The sequence below is a fragment of the Hyaena hyaena genome, unplaced genomic scaffold, assembly GCF_003009895.1.
Source record: "Hyaena hyaena isolate Hyena2069 unplaced genomic scaffold, ASM300989v1 scaffold_1296, whole genome shotgun sequence".
NCBI lineage: Eukaryota > Metazoa > Chordata > Mammalia > Carnivora > Hyaenidae > Hyaena > Hyaena hyaena.
The window spans coordinates 168,727-191,884 of NW_024081931.1; positions in this window are offsets into that span (position 1 = coordinate 168,727).

Here is a 23,158-nt window from a genome sequence, read left to right on the forward strand (position 1 = left end):
AAAAAAAAAAAATCTGGCCATCTGCAATGACATGGATGGAATTAGAAAATATCGTGCTAAGTGAAATAAGTCAGGCAGAAAAAGGACAAATATCATATGATTTCATTCATATGTGGAAACAAAACAAACAAGCAAAGTATAAAAAGAGAAAAAGCAAGAAACAGACTCTTAATTATAGAGAACAAACTGATGTTTACCAGAAAGGATGTGGATGAAATAGGTGATGGGGATTAAGGAGAGCACTTGCAGTGAGTGTTGTTTGTTGTGTGGAGGTGTTGAGTCACTATATTGTACACCTGAAACTAATGTTACACTGTATGTTAACTTACTGTAATTTAAATGAAAACTTAAGAAGAAGATAGCTGTGGAATCTTCATCTAGGAAGATGTTAGAAATTGAACAGATTTGCACTGGTCTGGGAAAGTTTGGCATAATAGAGTAATGTCAGTGGAATGTGTATGGAAGTGATATACCATTTCCAGGTCAGGCTCGTGAAATCATTCCACATCTTCCAGTAAATGAAAAGGATTTCAAGGTCTCCAAGAAAGTTGAGGCCACAAGATGGAAAAAGACTGAAGCTTGAATGAGTATATGGAAAGTGACCAGACCAGAACATCTGTCTGAATTCTATGGATTTAGTAATAAATTTTAATTATAGTGAGCATGAGATTTTCAGTTTTGTTGTTCTTGTTATAGCAGCTAATATACACTTACCCTAATACACTGATATTGTTATTTTTTTAAGCTTTCTTTGTTGGTGTTATATATGCCTAGCCTAAGTTAGAAGGTGTATTACTTTTCTGTAGATGCTGTAAGAGATTACCACAAACTTCGTGGCCTAAAACAGTACAAACTTATTATCTTATAGTTTTGCAGGTCGGAAATCCAACCTGGGTCTCACTAGGCTAAAATTAAGGTGTTGACACAGCTCTGTTCCTTTATGGAGGCTCTAGAGGAGAATCTGTTTTCTTACCTTTTGCAGCTTCTAGAAACAGCCCACATTCCATGACTTGTTTCCCCCTTCCATCTTCAAAACCAATAATGGCAGTCAGGACTTTTCTACATCATTTTATTCTGACACTGGATTTCTGCCTTTCTCGTGCAGATATAAGATCCTTTATGAATACACTGGGTTCACCTGGATAATCCTAGATAATCTCCCTGTTTTAAGGTCAGCTGATAAGCAATCTCAAATCCATCTGAACTCATAATTCCCCCTTGCCATATAGCCCAGCAAGTTGTTGGTATAAGGATATAGATACTAACGGAGGACCGGGGGGCATTATTCTCCCTACTACTGAAAGGTACCTAAAGCATTGCTTATTAAGTTGAAATTTAGCCTTAAATTAAGCATGAACTTCTTCACCCAGATCTTAGTCACATTCTGATATCTCTCAGGAGAAAAACCAGTATGCCGTATAAATACCAAATGACACTTGCTATTACCTGTATTTTAAAAATAATTAAAAGTGTATTTACCTAACCATTTAGTCATTATTTAATTTGTACATTCTTTAGAGTTCCATATTTTTCCAAGATAGAATTTGACCACATTGAACCACACTTCACATCTCATCTAAAAGGGAAAAAATTTGGGAAAGTAATGCTATAAACATCTTTACATCAGGTAAAGGTTATTCAGAGGGTCTCTCTTTGCATTTTTTCAGGATTCTCAACTAGAAAGAACTTCTACCTCTATGTGTGTATTTATATTCACAGTCATACATGGGCATGTATTCATATATGAGAAACAAACTCTCCCCCCTCCAGAAAACAGAGGTCAGGGCAAAAAAAAAAAAAAGAGAGAGAGAGAGAGAGAGAGGGAGAGAGAGAGACTTGGACTGAAGTTATAATGAGAAAAGACACTGTAAAAATAACATTGTGGCTTTTGTGGGATCCCATATTTACCCTCTCAGATGCTTCCAGAGCAAACATAGTCCATTTATAAATGAAGAGAGGATTTTGCTGTCAACCTAGAAGCTCCGCCTGAGATTTGGAAAGGAAAAGCCCCACCCTCACTCTTTAAGTCTCTTACCTCATGACCTGAGGCAAACACCACCACCGCTGCAGCCCTCTGAAAAATATAGGTGTAGGCAAGTATGCTCACCTTTGCAGTACAGAAAAGGAAAACAGTTAATATTTAAATCTACTCGAGAGAGATGGTTTCAATATGGTCATTTTTTTCAACCTCAACAATTATATCTGAAATGAGATTCAACTTGAATTAAATGTCATACTTTCATGTACTCTAGTCTTGGGATGGGGTCCAGAGATCCTGTCTATGTGGCTCAGAAGTTACCTGGGTGCCACAGCAGAGATGAAAAGGGAGTAGTTAGGAAGGAGATGTGCCTCCTCCCCACTAATCACCAGTCTCCTGAGGGGTCAGTGGAAAGAACAGGTTAATAATGAGGACAAGGTGCATTTGAATCCTGACTTCACCCTACTTAGTGTTTGACCACAAACAAAGTCCACAGGTCTTTTGGTCCTGCATTTTTTTCTTCTTTAAAGATATAATAATCATTCCTACCTTCAAAGAAAGCTCTTGTGATAATTAAATGAGAATATGTTTGGAGAGATTCGAACAGAGCACTTGGCCCGTGGATATTTAAGGACATTTGAGTGTATTGTTACAGCTCTTTTGACAGTCCTGAACCTGCCAGCCCTCAACTCTATTCATTACCCTTCCCCTGCTCTTCCTCTGTATGTTGCAGAGGGGCTGACTCCCCGCAGCTATGTTCCTCAGACTCCCATATCACCTGGCTGGGCTTGACTCATGAAAAGCACTATGAATGTTAGAGGATAAGTTGTACAGGGAGAATCCAAGGTATCTTTCCCTTTCCCTGCTCCCTGCCTGTAGTGGTTTTCTGGCAGCAGCTACAGGTTCTTCATGGTTCTACTTCTAGCACACAGGCCTACCATATTACCCTGTGGTCAGATGATCTCAGCCCTTTAGACATTGTGAATACTACCTCCTTCCAGACTAGGGATAGTAATGGCTAACTTTTCGGTTCTCTCACCAGTGATGTCCATGTGGCTTGGTTTGCCTCTCCACTTCTCCATCACTTGTGTAACTACTTCCCTGCATTAGGCTCCCTGTTTTAAATGTTCAAAAATAGTTGCCATTTTTCTGGTGAAATCTTGACCGATGGAATTCTTTTCCTCTTTCCTGAGCAGTGACAGTAGAGGGAGTAATATAAAGGTCGGGAAAACAGCCTGCCTTGGAGTTACTTTATCCCAGCAAACTCAGGACCTGCGGTCCTTATTTTGACTTACCCCTTACCTGCTTCTTTTATGTGATAACTATGATCATGATTTAATGACCTGTAGAGAAGGGAAGTACCAAGAATCACCAACCACTATCTAAATGGATGGTTTCAAGAGTACCATCAAATTTAGTTGTTTGCCATCCTACACATCAGGGAGCAGGGCTTTCCAATAGTTAAAATGACCAATAAGCAATAGGCTAGAATTGTTGTGACATTCAGAGGAGATAGACAAGATTGGGAGCATTAAGTCCCTATTAAGAGACACTTGAGGGGCCTTCTATTCACTTCATTCAAGTGTCTGCTCAAAAGACAGCTCAGGGAAGGCTTCTCTGATCACCTGATCCAGACTATTGCCTTCCCTGACCACTTGATTCAGATTAGTGCCTTTTGTGACCACTTAACTTAGACAAGTGCCTTCCCTGATCACCTTTTTAAACCAGTGCCATCATCATCATCACTACCCTCTTTCCTTTTCCTTCAAGGCATTTATGAACACTGGATTTCACATTATACATTTTTTTTTTTGTTTTGTTTACCGTCTTTTGCTTATACTAGTGAGGAAACCTTGGGAGATTAAGGGCTTTATTTTATTCATCTTGAAATGTCAAGAACCTAGCACTGGACCTGGCACATAGTAGTAATAGTAAATATATGTTCAAAGAATGAATGAATGTGAGAACACTACCCAGCCTTGTGTCTGGATCTGCCTTCTCCCCACTACATGCTCCCTACCTCAACCAAGAATATTCATTACCTACTTCTACCTGCAAATCCCAAGCTAACCACCAGCAGGCCCTTTTTAATGCCATACAGAAAGCATATAATGGCTTTTGAGTCTTCACCAGTGGTTACCACTTTTAAGAGCTTCATGGTGCTGTTTACTTCTCCCAGTTCACCTTGTTTTTGCCTTTTCAGTTTTCATTGGTTTTTTGCTTCCTGAATATTTCCCTGGACCTTTTCACCTATGCCTTGCCCACCTGTCTGCCTGGATTCCCAGCTAGCTTCTGTCTCAGTATTTTATTTTTTATTTTTTTTAAAGGCTATGATTTATTTATTTATTTCTAGGAGAGAGAGAGAGAGAGACAGCGTGAGCAGGGGAGGGTCAGAGAAAGAGGGAGATACAGACTCTGAAATAGGCTCCAGGCTCCGAGCTGGCAGTCGGCACAGAGCCCGACGCAGGGCTCGAACCCAGGAACCGCAAGATCATGACCTAAGCGAAAGACGGACACTTAACCGACTAATCCACCCAGGCGCCCCTGTCTCAGTATTTTAAACTGGATACAAACTCATGTACATGTCTTGGGTTCTTTCTATTAACTTGCTTTCAGCACTTTTGACCCTCAATGTTTGGTTTTCCTTTCTTACCTATATCCATGTTCTACATATTGCATGTTAAAATAATGGAAGGAAAGGGAAGACTGAATAAGGTAAAAATAGGAGATACTGAAAATAAAATACCTCTGCTTTACCATTTTGTGTATGGTTGCACTTTACCAAGAGTACCATAAGTTTGGATTCTTTTGAGCTGATAACTTAATGTATAATCTTAGGATAGGTTATATGACCTGGTGGTTTAGCTTGCTCCAAAGTAGCCATGATATAAAGCAAACAGCTCAATGCTAATACTGAGCTCCACATTCAAAAGGAACCTCTAATCCTGGACTGATAAATAATAAGTAAAATTAGCCCTGCTAATCCTTAGTTGTTGCAAGCTTTGGTGATTATCCATGCTGTTGAAGTAAATTTAAATTATTTATTTAACACTATTTTGTGCTTTGAAACAACTTCATTAGTCTCCCTATTTTGTGAAGCTAATATATGTATTGGTGGAATGGAAAAGGATTTGTCTTAGGAATTAAGAAAGCTGGATTCTGGTATCAACTCTACCACTCATTAGCTATGTGCCTTTGGGCGTTTCATCTCTCTAGAGCTTGATGTCCTCATCTCTAAATGAAAGGTTTAGAATTAGATCATCTCTGAAATTATTTCAAGCCTTGCAATTCTGTGCAACCTAGGAAATAAGTAAAAGCAGTCATATGTGTAGATTTCTTTGCCAAAATGCACTCAAAACAGTATTTTTTCTTAAAAGTTTTATTTTTAATGTAATTTATTGTCAAGTGAGCTAACATACAGTAGATTCCCATGATTAACTGCTTACATACAAACTCAATGCTCATCCCAACAAGTGCCTTCCGCAATGCCCATCACCCATTTTCCCCTCTCCCCAAGCCCCAGTCAACACTCAGTTTGTTCTCTGTATTTAGGAGTCTTTTAATGTTTGTCTCCCTTTCTGTTTGAAACTATTTTTCCCCTTTCCCTCCCCTCATGGTCTTCTTTTGACTGTGGTATGGTGAAAGGAACTCATGTCTCAGTGTCATTATTTTTCATAATTCTTTTCAAGTTTTGTTAGCTTCCATTCCTTTACCTGTAAAATCAAGAATCTGAGCAAGAATATATCTAAACACTCTTCTAAGATCTTATACTTCTTTGTTTCTGTGACTATACAAAGTCTGCTTCCCTAACATACTGTAAACAAATTTTCACATCTTTGAAAATCAACAACTATAAAATGGCACTGGGAATTTGGGTGAGAGAGATATAAAATCCTTTCATTTTTTTTTTTACAAATAGTTTATTGTCAAGTTGGTTTCCATATAACACCCAGTGCTCATCCCCACAAGTGCCCTCCTCCATGCCCATCACCCCCCTCCACCCCCCCACACTCATCAGTCCTCAGTTTGTTCTCAGCATTCAAGAGCCTCTCATGGTTTGCCTCCCTCCCTCTCCCCCACTATTTCCCCCCTTCTTCTCCCCCATGGTCCTCCGTCAAGTTCCTCCATATCCTCCAATACGTGCAAACATATGGTATTTGTCCTTCTCTGCCTGACTTATTTCGCTCAGCATAACACCCTCAAGGTCCATCCATGTTGCTACACACGGCCAGATTTCATTCTTTCTCATTGCCATGTAATATTCCATCGTATAGATAAACAACATCTTCTTGATCCATTCGTCCGATGATGGACACTTAGTCTCTTTCCATGTTTTAGCTATTGTGGAGAGTGCTGCTATGAACATTGGGGTACATGTGCTCCTATGCATCAGCATTTCTGTATCCCTTGGGTAAATTCCTAGCAGTGCTATTGCTGGGTCCTAGGGGAGTTCTAGTGTTAATTTTTTGATGAACCTCCACACTGTTTTCCAGAGGAGCTGCACCAGTTTACATCCCCACCAATAGTGTAGGAGGGTGCCCATTTCTCCACATCCTCGCCAGCATCTAGAGTTCTCTGATTTGCTCATTTTAGCCACTCTGACTGGCATGAGGTGGTATCTCAGTGTGGGTTTTTTTTTTTTACAAATAGTTTATTGTCAAATTAGTTTCCACATAACACCCAGTGCTCATCCCCCCGAGTGCCCTCCTCCATGCCCATCCCCCCCCTCCACATCCATCAGTCCTCAGTTTGTTCTCAGCATTCAAGAGTCTCTCATGGTTTGCCTCTCTCCCTTTCCCCCACCATTTCCCCCCTTCTTCTCCCCCTTGTTCCTCCGTCAAGTTCCTCCTAATCCTCCTATACGTGCAAACATATGATATTTGTCCTTCTCTGCCTGACTTATTTCGCTCAGCATAACACCCTCAAGGTCCATCCATGTTGCTACACATGGCCAGATTTCATTGTTTCTCATTGCCATGTAGTATTCCATGGTATAGATAAACCACATCTTCTTGATCCATTCATCTGTTGATGGACACTTAGGCTCTTTCCATGTTTTAGCTATTGTGGAGAGTGCTGCTATGAACATTGGGGTACATGTGCTCCTATGCCTCAGCATTTCTGTATCCCTTGGGTAAATTCCTAGCAGTGCTATTGCTGGGTCATAGGGGAGTTCTATTGTTAGTTTCCTGAGGAACCTCCACACTGTTTTCCAGAGGGGCTGTACCAGTTTACATTCCCACCAACAGTGTAGGAGGGTGCCCGTTTCTCCACATCCTCGCCAGCATCTAGAGTTCTCTGATTTGCTCATTTTAGCCACTCTGACTGGCGTGAGGTGGTATCTCAGTGTGGTTTTGATTTGTATTTCCCTGATGAGGAGGGATGCTGAGCATCGTTTCATGTGTCTGTTGGCCATCTGGATGTCCTCTTTGGAGAAGTGTCTGTTCATGTCTTCTGCCCATTTCTTCACTGGGTTGTTTGTTTTTCGGGCGTGTAGTTTGGTGAGTTCCTTATAGATTCTGGATATTAACCCTTTATCTGATATGTCATTTGCAACTATCTTTTCCCATTCCGTTGGTTGCCTATTAATTTTCTGGGTTGTTTCCTTGGCTGTGCAGAAGCTTTTAATCTTGATGAGGTCCCAACAGTTTATTTTTGCTCTTGATTCCCTTGCTTTTGGGGATGTGTCAAGTAAGAAGTTGCTGCGGTGGAGGTCAAGGAGGTTGTTTCCTGCTTTCTCCTCTAGGGTGTTGATAGTTTCCTGTCTCACGTTCAGGTCCTTTATCCATTTTGAGTTGATTTTTGTGCATGGTGTGAGAAAATGATCTAGTTTCATTCTTCTGCATGTTGCTGTCCAGTTCTCCCAACACCATCTGTTAAAAAGGCTGTCTTTTTTCCATTGGATATTCTTTCCTGCTTTGTCAAAGATCAGTTGGCTGTATACTTTTGGGTCCACTTCTGAGTTCTCAATTCTGTTCCATTGGTCTATGTGTCTGTTTTTGTGCCAATACCATACTGTCTTGATGATGACAGCTTTGTAGTAGAGGCTAAAGTCTGGGATGGTGATACCTCCTGTTTTGGTTTTATTCTTCAGTAAAATCCTTTCACTTTGATAAGAGCTTTCTACCTAGTAAATTTCATGAAGATAAAAACTTATTTATTACTCTATTATTCATAATATGGATGGTTGGATAGATAGATAGATAGATAGATAGATAGATAGATAGATATAAAAAAGGAGATAGTGATTTTATAATAGAGGCAGCATAAAGAAAGGAATAGCTAACATGAATAGGTGGTTTAATGTGATTGCTAGTTTCAGGCCATAAGCCAGATTTCATCTCTGATAAAAAGTAATTCCAGTGGATGTAATCTTTGTTTATTTCTCTTATTTTCTAAATTTCACCCATTCCATAGAACTTGATCTACTAGAGACAATATACAGCCAATATGTCCAAAACCGATTGAAGGGCTTTTTTTTAAAACCAAACTGTCAATATTATTCCCATAAGAGCCACCTTTTTAATTAACATTAATAAGAATTAATTCCTTAACTTCATTATAAAATACTAATTGAAATCAGGTTAAGAATCACAAGTGCTTTCTGGGTGTTATATGGAAACCAACTTGACAATAAACTATTTAAGGAAGGAAAAAAGAAAGAATCACAAGTGCTTAGAACCTATGATTTGAGTTTATATTATTTTCCAAGAAGGCAAAAATTCTTTGCTGTTCTATGACAGAAAAAAAAAGGGGGGGGGGAAGGGAGGCAAGGTAGTTTCTTATTTCTTAGGGTAAAAGCACTTGAAGAAGATTGTCATGGATAATTAAAAGGAAGATATATATAAAAGTACTTAGCACAGGGCCTGGAACATGGTAAGTGTTTGACAAGTGTGATTCTCCTTCCTTTCTTTCTTCCTTTTACAGATTCCTAGACAATCCTCAAAATGATTCTGTATCCTGGAAGTTCTAAATCATCCCCACTCCATAGTGGTATAGTTTACTATGCCTCTGCTCTTTTAATAAATCCTAATAAACAACTCTATGCTTCACATAACCTCAGGCAGCTCATTTTATTTCTAGTAGTGTCTAAACAGATAAAAGGCACAAGACATGCAGAGTCAAGATTCAGCATGGTTTAACGGGTTCTGCCTTACAGAAGTCTATTTTTAATTTGTGAGCTCTGAGAACACATTGTAAAAGGAAATGAGTACCGCTTATTCAGTCTTCCTCAGTTTGGGACCTTTCCCACCTCCTTCTAGGACAGTGCAGATCCAAAACATGGGTGGAGATCAACACCCTCTGTAAGGCATACCTACAGACTCTACTGTTGGGGTCCCTGAGTTTGGGGCACAAACTCGCACGTTGAAAAGGGTCATCCCCTTTGCCTCACATATAACAAAGATTATGGAGTTCCATTTTGTCAGTCATGAGAAGACATGATTTATGCCTTACCAGTTTTTCTTAATGATAACTAAAATTGTTCAAGAATGTACTTAGTCTATTCATATATGCTGATTAATGATAAAGACGTATTATATTTGTTTATGTGTACCTGTCCTTTTTAGTACAAAGAATTAAGTTGGCTTTTAACAAAATATATGATAAATTTAAGAGATATAAAACCAGACCTAAAGAAAAAGGAGAATGCAAATGTGCCAGCCATGAGGGGTCAGTGTGGTTTCTTTGACTGTTCTTCACATTTAATTATAAATTCCCTGACGCCCCTGGCCATAATGTACACCAGAGATGAAGTATACCAGGTACAGAAAAGAGAAAAAACTATTTTCAGCACTAAATTCTAAATAGAATGATACATAGGGCTTTATGTAAGAGATATAGGGCTATTTACAGACCAAATTCTTAATATATTTATAGAAATTAAGTGGGGTTCAAATGGCAATTTTTGATGGTTACTTTCAAAAAAATGCTCATGGCATAAGATTAAAAAACAACTTAGAGGATGAATATGTAATATTGTAAAAGATTGAGACCAATTCTGAATGTGCCTGGAAATGCATTTGATCCAGGGGAAGAATATAGAAGGCTTAGAAAAGGACTGTCTCTTAGATACCCTAACCAGAACTCTACTTCTCACAACTCAACTGCTAAAAGAAGGCATAAGATTGTACTCTCACCTTAAACTAATGTGACATTGTGTCGATTTACTCAAAAGAAATGTTAAATGAGAGAGATTATACTCTCACAATAAGACCTAAAAGACTGGGTTTCTACACTAGGAGTGAATCCTTAAGCTTGGAAAAGCAAATAAGCAAACACCAAGGTGTTAGGTGCCTAATTCATGCCCCAGCCTGAATTAAAGATCAACCCACCTCCACAGAATTTGACTGCATTTGTATATGAGAGCATTAGATTAAGAATCCTTACAGTAATCTGACTTCACTTAGCCAAACTAGAATATGCTTTTTTAATATAGAGGTATAAAGTATTTTTATCAGTCTGGGTTTTCTATATTCCTTCCCATTCAAAACCTATATGTCATTTCAGCAGGGAGCTTTCCTAATCCCCTGTACTAAGGTGGACCTGCCCCCCCTGTGTCTCCCAGTTTACTACTCATTATACTTTAGTTATAATTAGTCATTTAATGTTTCTCCTCTCCTTCAGAAACCAAAAGCATAGGAAATAAATTTATCTCTTTCATTACTGATATTCTTTGTGTCTAGCATATAGTGTCTGATTTATTATCAATCTTCAAATCTCATTTGTTAAATTATTGAATGCATGTTGCTATTTTTCAATGTTGCTTTATAACTTTTGTTTGTTTGTTTCATAGCCTTTTGGTAAATTATCATTCTACTCATCAGGAGTGAACTCATGTACTGTATATGTTGGAATGTAATGGCTATGACAACATTTACTCCTTAAAACCACCCTATGAGAAAAACATGATTAATATCTTCATTTCACTAATGAGAAAACTGAGGCACCAGGAAGGAAAATACTTCCCAGAGCTGTACTGTTAGTAAGTGCTAGAGCTAGGATTCACTCTCAGGCAGTCTGACTCCACATTCCACAATCTTTTGTCTTTTTCTTAAATAGTTTATTGTCAAGTTGGTTTCCATATAACACCCAGTGCTCATCCCAACAAGTGCCCTCCTCCGTGCTCATCACCCCCTTTTCTTCTCCCCCCACCCCCATCAGCCCTCAGTTTGTTCTCAGCATTCAAGAGTCTCTCATGGTTTGCATCCCTCCCTCCCACTTCCCAAATATTTTTCCCCTTCTTCTCCCCCATGGCCTTCCATTAAGTTCCTCCATATCCACCTATATGTGCAAACATATGGTATCTGTCCTTCTCTGCCTGACTTGTTTCACTCAGCATAACACCCTCAAGGTCCATCCATGTTGCTACACATGGCCAGGTTTCATTGTTTCTCATTGCCATGTAGTATTCCATTGTATAGATAAACCACTTCTTCTTGATCCATTCGTCCCTGGATGGACACTTAGGCTTTTTCCATGTTTTGGTTATCTTGAGAGTGCTGCTATGAACATTGGGGTACATGTGCCCTATGCACCAGCACTCCTGTATCCCTTGGGTAAATTCCTAGCAGTGCTATTGCTGGGTCATAGGGGAGTTCTAGTGTTAATTTTTTGAGGAACCTCCACACTGTTTTCCAGAGGGGCTGTACCAGTTTACATTCCCACCAACAGTGTAGGAGGGTGCCCATTTCTCCACATCCTCACCAGCATCTAGAGTCTCCTGATTTGTTCGTTTTAGCCACTCTGACCGGCATGAGGTGGTATCTCAGTGTAGTTTTGATTTGTATTCCCCTGTGGTTTTGGTTTGTATTTCCCTGATGATGAGTGACGCTGAGCATTCTTTCATCCACATTCCACAATCTTTACTGCATAATATGGAACCTATGACTAAATTACCTTTAGTGTTTTAATAATTTTACCCTCTCACAGAGTACCCAACTCACCGTATTCTTACTTTTATTAGTAGTAACTCATTGTTTTAATCTGCTTTTCTCTGATTTAAAAAGTTGAGATTGAATAATGTCTCATTGTTTATTAGCTCCTTGTATTTCTTTAGGAAATTAGTACATGTATTTTTAATTGATGGAGATAAAGGGGGTAAAAGGACCAAGAAATAGTCTCTTTTTCAGGGTAGACCAGTAGGGCTAACTAACTAACTAGCTAAAGTAACCAAAGTGTTGCTTTTAGGGACTAGAAGGCATGGGGGAAGGTACCAACAACAAAATATCTCTGTTTTTAGGGTTGTCATGAATTTATCCCAGAAGCCAGTGCTCTTCAGAGAGGAAAGGGACCATTGTACTAATAACATCAGGCAAACTGGAATATAGAGTCACCTTACCTATTTCTTACCTTAGCAGCAGGCTAGCTCTAGTTCTGAGAACTAGTGCCTGTTACTGGTTACCACAAATAGTTTTATCCAGCATATCATGTGGGCCATGTTCATTTTTCTAACATTTCAGGCATTGCACAACTATTGGTACTGTCCTCTTCAATGTGTTCTCTTGGGAGACTACAACTTATTCCAATGATACTGCAATTGTTCAAAATATATTTTGTAATTCTATTTGGCATCACCCTCTGAACCATTTATTGGCTTCTTTAAAAAATCCATCTGAATACATATTATTAATCTTTTTTATTCCACTTAGCTCCTTGCATATAAAGACCCTTAATAAATATTAGAAGAATTCAGTGAAATGGAATTAGATTCCAAAGCTCTAAGTGACCCTTAGATAATGAAGATTCATTACCACTGGGTCTATTCAATAGGTCACAACTCAGCAAAAAAGACTGGAAAGAGATATGTGTTAACCATGATTATCTTTAGGTTTTAGAATCATAAGAAAAATTCAGAAAACAATAAAGAACAAAACAAAATCGAGCTTTCAATATGAATATGCATTAGTTTTAAATTAAGAGAACTTTTATTTTATTTTTTTACATAGAATGCCTCAGGCAATTCCAAAGAAGAAATTTTCAAATATGTTACATAATATTACCATTTGGGGAATATGTGTACAACTTTCAGAAGTGATTACATTGAAAGGGACAACACACATTTATATGAGTACATTCTGTAATGTTTGTTTAAAAAAATAATCCACTACTTTGTAATCATGCTTCTATTTTAGATATTTTCATGAATATAAGTCATGACATGGATCTTATGAGGGACAGGATTTTAAAAATAAGAGAAATAAACATTCAAGAAATAAGTAGATGACACTTAGGGTCAGGGCACATAGCCAGCTGCCTGGGGAGTAGTCTCTAAAGCTACACTCTTCTCTAAGACTGTGAAATAGAGCAGCAACATTGGTTCATCCAGCAGTTCTGCCTAGTGATAAGCAGTGTGGACATTTGCCTAGCCAGATATTTAGAGACTGAGAACAAGCTTTATCATTCCAGACTTATAGAATGAAACCATAGTATAAAAGTTCCAACAATTTCCTGCATTGGTAGTGTAATAAGGGACTGTTGAGCTTTCAGATCAGAGCATTGAGAGGGCATACATAGACAACCCACATCAATACACATACATTTCTGTCAACTGTATAACCACCTAAAACCCTGTGCCCTCCACACAAACTGCCTCATAAACCAAGGGCTAATTAAACACAAACAGGGTTGTTATCACTCACCAGTAGATGGAGTGGTGTATGGTATGGGTGTTCTGAGCAAGAGTGGCCATGTCAATAATGAGGTTTTCTGTTTCAGATTCTGTGTCTTCTCTCTCTGCCCCTCCCCTGCTTGCTCTCTGTCTCTCAAAATAAAAAATAAAGACATAAAATTTTTTTTTTAATGAAACTTTCTATGAAGAGCTATCTGAAGCTTGTTGACGGGCACTGGGAAAGAGAAGAGGGAGAGGGCACTGCGGCTGGTGACTGAGAACTCAAGGCCACACCCAAAGGCAGCAAGAATGTATGTTGAAGGAGGCTATTTTACCAGCTCCTTTTGAGCCAGGGCCATGTTCAGAGCAGATGTTCCTATGTGACTGCTGCATTCTCTGTCGATGACTATTAGGCTGGGATATGAAGGAGGTGGGGACAGTGGAAAGCCAACACTGGTTCCCCTCTCCCTGTGGAAAGGAGAAGTGTGCTGCCCGTTGTAAAAAGAAAACATTATAAAGTGCCTGTTTATGTGCTAAAGTAATTTCTAATTACTGGAGGCTGGGAACGTGGTCTGGTGTGGTTAAAGGAGGGAGCTCAGCACCAGGACAGTGACCATTCTGTTCTCTGCCCTTAGCCTCCTCACGTGACTGGCTGTAAGTCACTTACCTCCTTCCCCCTCAGAACTCCCAGCTAGATGATTTGGGTAAAGTTTCCCATTCATTCGACACGTGGCATCTGGCATTCTTAAGCCCTTTAAAAATTTAGACTAATTAATAGTATCCCTTTGAGGCTGGAAGTTACTATTATGACCATGATGATACTTTTAGTTGACAGTGATTGGAGACACACAGAGTTTAAATGATTTCCCTCCAGGGGTTAGAATCCCTAAGTGTGGGTAAGAGCTAATCTTGGGCTATCACCACTCAACCCCACACCCTGGCAGACCACACCAGGGAACTCACAGGGTGCTTTGAGGATAAATGAGTTATTTATTCAACCTTTAAGGCAACTCAGATTAGGTGCTAAAGAAATACAAAGCAATTCTAATACAGATGGGGGTTTTATTTTCATAAAACCACACTAGTATTGCTGAACAAGGCCTTATTAGATCATGGGGCAGAGCTCCTTCCTGGTCATCTCCTCTCCACTAGAAACTAACAGTCACAGGACAGACTGTTAAAACTACGTTGAATTACTGCTCCCTTTTTCAGTTGTAATTTTTTCTCTTCAAAAAATCACAACATATTCCTTGAAAAGTAAAGTTTAAGTAATCAAAAATTACACAGATAGAACAACACTTCTTCAACCCTTGTCCTATACCCACCCCCAATAACCCAAATCAAATTTCCCGGTGCTAAACACAGCCCACTTTCTTGTCTGTCCTGCCAAGCAATCACAGTATTAGTAATGATATTTAAGAGACTGTGTAGTCTGATTGACAACTCCATGATTCCCTAGCTATAAAATCTTGGTCAAGTTCATTCACATCTCTTGAGCTTCAGTTTGCTCATCTGCAAAATGAAAATAATTATAATGTTTCTCTCATGGGGATAATTTAACAATTAAATAGGATTCCTACCCTGTACAGTTAAATAAATATAAGCTATAGTTTTTAGGTATACAGTACTTTATTTTACAGAATAGGATCATTTCAAGTGATCCTATTTTGAGTTTTGCAAAGTGGCTTTTGACCCAACCTTCTGTCATCACCAGAGGACTACCCCCATGTTAGATTGTAAAGATGGGGTAATTTTCAGAATATTAACAGTCAGGCCCAGACATTGAGCAGTCAGGAAGATGCCAGGCAAAAACAGCAGGTGGATACCAGCTAAAATATCAGCAATGTCTAAGAAGCAACCTTATTCTCTTCTGCTTAAATCATCCCTTTAGTTTCTATAGAATGTTTCATCATTTTTAATAAATGATGAAAGCTTTAAAAAACATGCTTGTATGTTTTTCCATTGATTTCTTGCTTAATTGCTGTGGGTCAAGGACCATGCTCTATATGACTTCTATACTTTGAAATGATTAAGGATTACTTTGGGCACATTACATAGCCAGAGTTCCATGTGTGTTTTGAAAGGTTGCATATTCTGCAGTTGTGGATGCATATGGACATAAAGCAAGTTTTTAAAAATGTGTTGTTCATGGACTTCTGGGTGGCTCAGTTGGTTAAGTACCTGACTCTTGATTTCAGTTCAGGTCATGATTTCATGGTTCATGAGTTTAAGCCCCATGTTGGGCTCCATACTGAGCATTGGAACCTGCTTGAGATTCTATCTCCCTCCCTCTCTGCCCCTCTCCCTTCCCTGCTCTCCCTCTCGTGTGTACTCTCTTTCCTAAAATAAATATAAATTTTTAAAAAATGTGTTGTTCAGGAGCACCTGGGTGGCTCAGTCAGTTAAGCATCTAACTTTGGCTCAGGTCATGATATCACAGTTAATGAGTTCAAGCCCCGCAGCCTACTTTGGATTCTGTGTCTCCCTCTCTCTCTCTCTCTCTGTCCCTCCCCCACTCTCTCTCACTTTCTCTCTCTCAAAATAAACATTAAAAAAAATTTTAATGTGTTGTTCAAATCTCTGTTACTCCACTGTTTTTGTCGCTTCTTCTATCAATCATGAAGAGCAGTATGTTAGAGATTTTCCACCGTGATTGTTGATTCTTCTATCTCTCCTTGTTTGTTTTGTCAGTTTGGGTGGAGGCTAGACTAAATGGTAATTTACAATTACATTTACACATAATTCAAAGTCTACTACTACCTCCTCATAAATTAACTGGTTTAGTTTTGTCTACACTGGGGCCCATAAACCAATGATAGTGTCAATGGTTATTTTAGATGCCACATGGTTGAACTTAGAAAAAAATAATTCTAATAAACTGTTCACTATTTAATGTGGATTAGAAAAAAAATAGAAACTTATCACATCAAACCCAATATTTCATGGATTTATTGCTTAAAATGAAACCAAACTTAATTATTTAAGTTTTTAAAGAGTCAACTTAAAGAAAGATATTTTATATAAGGTTACAGATCACACTAGAATAATGCAAAGATCTTGAAGCTACTTCACAAAGAATTGAGGTTTGAGAAACCTTAAACTAGATAATAAATTAATGAAAAACCTATTAACACAACAAGAGACATGTCTTTAAATTGTTGAACTGCTCTACACATTGTGGGCACACAGTAAATAGAGTGATACCTCCTTACAATGCTATACTAGGGTCTGAGACTAAGGCCAGCATTGTAAACTAATTATGATTTTAAAGGTTTTGACTTATTTATACCCAACTTTTATGCAGAAACTATTTCAAGTGTTATCAAAGTGTAATTAATTGTGCTTTTTCAAGGGATAATATTTACATTGAATATATTTACATGTTAACTCATCTTGCTTTACTTATTTAATTGTCTGGCTGAAGCCACAATTAAATTTAGATTGTCAATTTTAGGTTGACTTGTGCCCTTTACTTCTGACTATTGGGCTATTACACCAGCTTTTGGTGAACCAAAAAAGTGAAGCTGTTAATTGAAGCTTTGGTTTTGGATCACTTGTGGATATTAATTTGCCCTTCCTAAGGCCACTAACACAAGTAATAGAGCATTGTTAATAGTCTGATAATTTCAACTGAAGAAATTTTGGCTACAATTCTCTAATAGTAACATAACTTATATCTTTATAGTCTTTAAAGGCTACAAAGCACTTTCACAGACACTAATTAAATTAATAATAATAATAATCCTCACCCAGCCTTGTGAAGTAGGTAGAGTATTGTTATACCAAGTGTGAGGGTACTCTTGGGAAAATTGAAGCTAGAGAACTAGCTTCTTTTGAGGCTAGAGAACTGTCTTTTAGGACATTTAAAGCAGTCCATGCCTTTCCAGAGAAAATGGATTTTATCTTTAGGGGAAGTCCTCCTTTTGTTCCAGGAGAGATTGTTGTTGTCAAGCAGATGTAAGGCAGTACCTTAGAGGCAATTTTTTTCAACCTTAGATTGAAATTAAGAATTTGGTTTCCTAATGTAAAATGAGTCTAATAACAAAAGCATGACACCAAAGATTTGGACAATTTTTAAAATATGTTTTAAATTCCCTTTTGCTGGAAAATACTTTTTGTTCTTGGTAAATGTGTATAAATCCTTGCCTAAACACTGACTGACTCACAGAAAAGGGGCAGTTGGCTGATGGTCAAGAGGAACAAACAAGGTTGACCTTCTCTTTCATATCACCTAAACAACAGATTGAGAAATGCATCAGACCTGACTGTGAAGTACGCTAGCTAAATCACTGATTTCTCAAACCTGGTGTCATTAAGGGCTTTAATAACCTATGCTTCAGGCTTTGGTATATATATATACTATGAATCACTGATTGCCATGTCCATGACAAGTGGTCGAGGCCACATCTTGGAAGTAGGGATTAGCATTTCCTTGAAGGAAATGGATCGTCCTATCATGATGCATCTTGGGAAAGAAAATAGAACCTGGGGTGACAATTCTCCAATATACCCACTGATACGAGTTGAACTGACTTCACATCTCATGCAAACTTGACAGGAGTTATGCAGGTCATCAGTTTGGGTGTGGGAACTGCTGGGAGCAGTTATAAGCAAAGGTGAATTCACCATGAAGCTAAAGAAGCTTAATGATCAAGGTTTTTCACTTTGCTAGGCCTCTTCAGAGGTCTTGAGAGGGGCCCTAGAAATGTGTATACATGGTCATAGGTTTTCAAACATGCAAAGTAAAATATTTTTGTACTATTTTTTCTTATAAGAAACCCCAAAATTATATCAATTTCACTCCCCACAGAATCTGAGTCCATCCTGAATCTCAGATAATCTATGTTGAACTTCTGTTATCTGCAAGCCTTCAGTAAAGTTCTGTTAAATATTGCAGGCTTGTCTTGACTATTCTTTGAAGACATTAAAGGGTACTGGGTATATACTTGGGGTGAAATTGTGCAGAATTGTGGCAGTATCCTGGAGAAGCCAGCTATGAGGTGTGGTAGTTGACCAGCAGAAAGTAGAACAGTGGTCTAGGGAATGACTGTGGGCCAGTGCAGGAGGGTGCCTAGACTAAATGTGCTTACCACCACTCCCACACTTTTAGAGGGTAAGAAGCCTTGAAAGAAACCTTAATCCTACTATTTATGTACATAGGGGCTATTGGAGTTATATGTATTTTAGAGAGTAAGAAAGTAAAGGGAACAGAAATGAAGCAAATGACTTAAGACTGTGAAACTAGTGTGTGGAATTAATAGGAATGGAGCCCAAGTCTTTTGATTTCATGGTCAGTTTCCACCATCCTGAAAGTGATACCTTGAGGGTCAGAGGTTCCCATCTAGGAAAACTGACCAAAAGGGAAAAAGCAACTTTAAGCTAATTTTGGTTGCTATTGTGGTGAGTTCCTTACCTGTTTGTATGAACAGCTTGATAACATCCTAGATTCTTGTTTGAATAGAAGTTTCAGACCTCTATTACTGTGTATCCACTGTCTGATTCCATTTTTTAAGATAAGCCAAAAGCAGGCAAAACTAATCTGTGATGATAGCAATCAGAAAAGTTGTTGAGGAGGAGGTCAGGGGCATTGACTGATGGGAAAGAGGGCAGGAGGGAACTTCCTTGTTCCATCTATATCTTATTATTACACTCATCAAAACTCATAAACACTGAATACCTAATAACTGTGTATGTCATTGTACATTAATTAAACCTCAATAAATATATAAAATAAATAAGACTAACCGAAACACCCATAAAACTAAAAATTAAATTAAAACTCTGTTACTCCTCAGAGACCTGAGTAAAGATTCTCAAGACTTAGGGAAGTAAGATTCTCTATTGTTGCAAGGGAAAATGTTTCCCCGCATAGCAACATGTCACATATCTGAATCCTTTTTATCTCTCACTGTCACTGGAGAACAATGTCATTGGCAGACACAGTATGATTATCAGGCAAACAATAATATTATTACTGGAAAAATTGGCAAGTTGTTTTCCGCAAAATCCCTTCCTAATCACAGAGTTGCATTTCCTTTCCTCCTATTCTCTGATACTCCAATCTCTCTGTGGTAGGTGTGTGTGTGTGTGTGTGTGTGTGTGTGTGTGTGTGTGTTTAAATAAACTCTAGTATGGCCCTTAATTCTAAGTGCTGTATATTTCTGTTCTTTACTGCTCTAATTTAGTAGGATTAATTCCAAGTAAACTAGTACAGATTTTGGATTTTTACTCTATTTTTTGAAAAGTTCACACTAACTATTCTATTCATCTATTTTTTTTAAAAAATGCATATGATTATAAAGGAAATATATCCCTTGATATAAATAAATTTAATCTGAGATAACCACTATTCACATTTAAATGTGCTTTTCTTGGAGCGCCTGGGTAGTTCAGTAGGTTAAGCATCTGACTTCGACTCAGGTCATGATCTCACAGTTGGTGGATTCAAGCCCTGCATCAGGCTCTGTGCTGACAGCCAGCTCAGAGCCTGGAGCCCATTTCAGATTCTGTATCTCCTCTCTCTGAACCTCCCCTGCTCACGCTCTCTGTCTCTGTCTCTCTCTCTCTCAGAAATAAATAAAACATTGAAAAAAATAAAAAATTAAAAAATGTGTTTTTCTTTTGTTGTATTCCATAGTTGAGATCATGCACATACTCAAGTTTCTTCATACTTTTAAACATAACATTATAGCATAGGAATATTATTTGAACCACTTTGTAATGCAGGATATACTTGATAATTATTGCTCCTTTATTTTTGAATTGGTCAAATAATTCTGTCAACTTTCTGCTGATAATTATTTTGCTGTTACACCAATTAATAAATTAATGTCAACAGCTTTTTTTCAAGTTCCATGTTAATCAAAGCTGGATAACATTTGTTCAAAATAATAGGCAGATTATGAGTAATTTGAGGGAAGGATAATATTTCCTCCATCTTTGAATTCTCCACAGTGCCAGCATATAGTAGGAATTAAATAGGCACTTGTAGATTGAATGAATGAATTATGGCCTTCAGATAATATTTCCAGGAATCAAGACTTGAGAGGTAAATAGATAGACCTCAGTACCTATAACTTGCCTTCTGGAAATGACATGAACTGTACTGAGGACTCTCAAGCAAAAGTAGAATAATTTTTAGGCTAGTTCTCTCCTGCTCTGAATTTGTAAGCCACCTTTTAACACCAGCATGAACTATATATACATTGACAGTGCTCAACAAAATTTGCTTAAAGATTTACATGTTCTAGCCACAAATTTTCTAGTTTTTTAATGAGTTGCTACTGAATATAATTTGGAATGCATGACTTGTGATGTGCCTTTGTATTATACCAGTTATTTAGTAATTCAATATCATATAGAAGCTTTTCAGAACAGGAATGCAAGATATTTTAGAGATCCTTTATTCATACAGTTACTAAATCTTAAAACATTTAGAGCTAGAGAAGACCTGAGTGATCATCTATTTCAAGATCTCTTTTTAGAAAAGAGGAAGATAGAGCCAACTGATTTTCCAAGGTGTTTCAGCTAACTAAAACTGATGTAGCAGCATTTTGACTTTCATTTGTATGTTCTTTATGTGACAATATACTGGCTCATGTGGTTCTATTCTGTGGTTCATTAAGAGCAATGCATGTTGAGGAAATATTTCCATTTTTGACAAAATTACTAAGAAGATCAGGATAATATGTATGTATGTTATGTATCTAGACTTAAGCAAAACGTTTGACAAAGTATTTCACCTTTGCACTTATATAAGAACAATATAAACTGGATGCTGGGACAACTAACATTTTTTAGTGATTTATTTTATTTCTTGACATTCTGAGAAATAATACAGATACATAAATATGCATAAAGCATAAAGGTATGGCATAATGGGTTATTATAAAAATAGAGACACATGTAACCACCAACCAGATTAAGAAATAAAACATTATCAGTTCTAAATTAAGGGTATTATGAATAATGGATTTTTTTTTCATGCATCCCATATATCCATCTGTGTTGAAGACACCCATATATTATGATCCAGCAGTTCTGCTCCTAGGATCATAATGTATGTGCATCCTCAACTTTAGTAAATAGTGCTTAATTTTCCAAATTGGTTGTATCAATTTGCACTTTCACTAGTTATATATGAGATTTCCCATGAGCAGTTTTTCCCTTTATGGTTAGTATTTTTTGCATACTATTTAAAAAATCTTTCTACTCTGTGAAAATATTTGATGGAATTAATTTCTAAAATCTTTATTGCTTTGCTCATCACCTGGTTTGGTTTTTGTATATGGTATGGTACAGAATCAAATTTCTTCTTTTCCATATGAACATTCAGTTGTCTCAATACCAGTAGTGAAGATTGTGCTTTCCTCACTGCTCTGCAATACCACCTTTTGCATAAGTTAAATCTCTTTGTATGGGTCTCTTCTGTAGCTCTTCTGTTCAAATGATCTGTTTATCTCTTCTGATAATAATACACTGACAGATACTAGAGCTTTATAATACGGCTCCAGATATGGTAAAATAAGTCTTTCCTTCTTGTTCTCTTCTCCAAAAATTCTTTGGTTTTCTGGTCATGGTGGAGTAACCGAGAAAAGAAGAAAGGGAGGGAAAGGGAAAAAGAGAGAGGGAAGGAAGGAAGGAAAGAGAGGGAGGGAGAAAGGGAGAGACGAAGGAAGGGAGGAAAAAGAGAGAAGGAGGAAGGGAAGAAAGGAGTGAAAGGAGAGAGGGTGGAAACATTGAAGGAAGGCAGGGAGGAATAGATTCCGTCATAACTCTGCCGTCCCCATCCCATTATCAGCAATGCTCTAAACAGGTTTATGAAGGTGAACGTTGTTGGTTTATGTAGTACTACTTCTGAAATCTTGAGTTTAGCACTTCTCATTTTTAGAGTCTAAAAAATTCAGCTCAACCCAGTAGTATTTGTTGAACATCTACTATGTATCCAGTCTTGTAGTAGGCGTTGTGAAGGGTTGAGAAGACAGAGTCTAAGTCAAAATCAAAATATTCAGAGCTTATTTATTCACTGTGTTAATTTTAAGCTTTGAACTATGAGGATTAAAAAGAGCACTGAATTTCAGATTTTACTATAATTTCTCCAGAAGAGACAACTAAATTCCTTCTAAATACCTTAAGTCTAACAGAAGTTGACCCTTAATACAATCTGGAATTTGAAAAGAAAAAAACTGAACAAATATAAAAACAAAAACAAAAAACATGTCCCAACAAACCACTGAAAATATTTAAGGAATACAGGAGTCATGTACTTTGTCCCCTGCTGAAAATGGATCACCCCTGTTTGTCAAAGCTGAAGCATTAGATCAATCACACGACTTTTGATGGATATCTGTCATTCTTAGGATTGATTCAAACAGGCATAATTGTCTATACTTAATCTTTTTAAATATTTAGAAATTATTCTACAAAATAAATGTATCCCAGAATGTTGATGTAGAAAGCAGATGGAAGTAAAGCTCCTCTGACTGATCAGTAATACCTACCCTCCAATCTGCCCCATCCTGTCTCTACCACAACCTATAGCCTCTGAGTCATCTCCAGTGCACACTTGGGAT